Source organism: Bison bison, unplaced genomic scaffold (assembly GCF_000754665.1).
Source record: "Bison bison bison isolate TAMUID 2011002044 unplaced genomic scaffold, Bison_UMD1.0 scf7180017864451, whole genome shotgun sequence".
Classification (NCBI taxonomy): domain Eukaryota; kingdom Metazoa; phylum Chordata; class Mammalia; order Artiodactyla; family Bovidae; genus Bison; species Bison bison.
Genome location: NW_011495013.1, coordinates 477,225 through 478,028, shown reverse-complemented (window position 1 = coordinate 478,028; position 804 = coordinate 477,225). Strand labels below are relative to the sequence as shown.

The window sequence follows — 804 nt, the reverse complement described above, 5'->3', positions numbered from 1 at the left end:
GAGGGTGGGACACAAGGCTGTTTAGTGTCTCGTAAAACATTTACCAAAAGCACTGAGCCAGGGTTTTGAAGGGCATTCCGTTGCCAGAGTGTAGGAGGAGAGAGCCAGCAGGGGAAAGGGAGCTCCAGGTGTGTGGCAGGTACTCGTTTCATACTTTAGTTTTTATACATGTTTAAAATGTTAGATTACATACGCGTTCCTTCTGCTGAAGGGGCAGGAATGGTGAGGAAGGGGGCCAAAGGATTGCTTTGCAAACTGTATTTTTCTGTGGATCAGCGTCCCTGGATACTTGTAATCTTCAGTTTCGGTTGAGTGTTGTTTTCGGTTTTAGTCCAGGGACGTGTATGTCACAGAGAAGGAGGTAAAATGTACCTGCGCAGGAGGTTTCCCCATGGCCTGGATCAGAACTTAGCGTTTGCTTTAGCAAAGAATTCGGAACCAGCTGCAGTGTTCCTAGGAGGCAACGTGTAGCCTTGTGATTTGCGTTTCATTATACCCCGTGACTCACTCCCTGAAAAGCTTTTGCTAAATGGTGGCTTGGGTTTTGTGAAAATACTCTTAAACTTTCTCTCTTACCCACTCCTTGCCCCGATGAAAGGTCAGCTTGAAAGCCTCTTCCTATCCTCAAATTTTTGTTTTTAGAACACAGTTGCTAGGAATAACTTTATATCCTGGTCATACATAGTTTTGGAGAAACGAATGACTCAGTGCTTCTTGGGAATGCTAAGTATTCTACCTTTTTTTTTTTTTTTCCTTTTGTAGAAAACATGAGTGTCTATGATAAAACTAGAGCCATAATCAAAT

At 43.2% G+C, this 804-nt stretch overlaps 1 protein-coding gene across 1 annotated transcript in view; it reads left to right on the top strand.

Annotated features, from left to right (window-relative positions):
* Positions 1-6: 6 nt before the first annotated feature.
* RBM47 (RNA binding motif protein 47) overlaps positions 7-804 on the top strand; it is an 89,944-nt gene continuing 89,146 nt past the window's right edge. The window contains exon 1 of the mRNA XM_010858828.1: positions 7-139. The gene's annotated coding sequence lies outside the window, so the exon portion shown is untranslated. The remainder of the gene's footprint in view (positions 140-804) is intronic.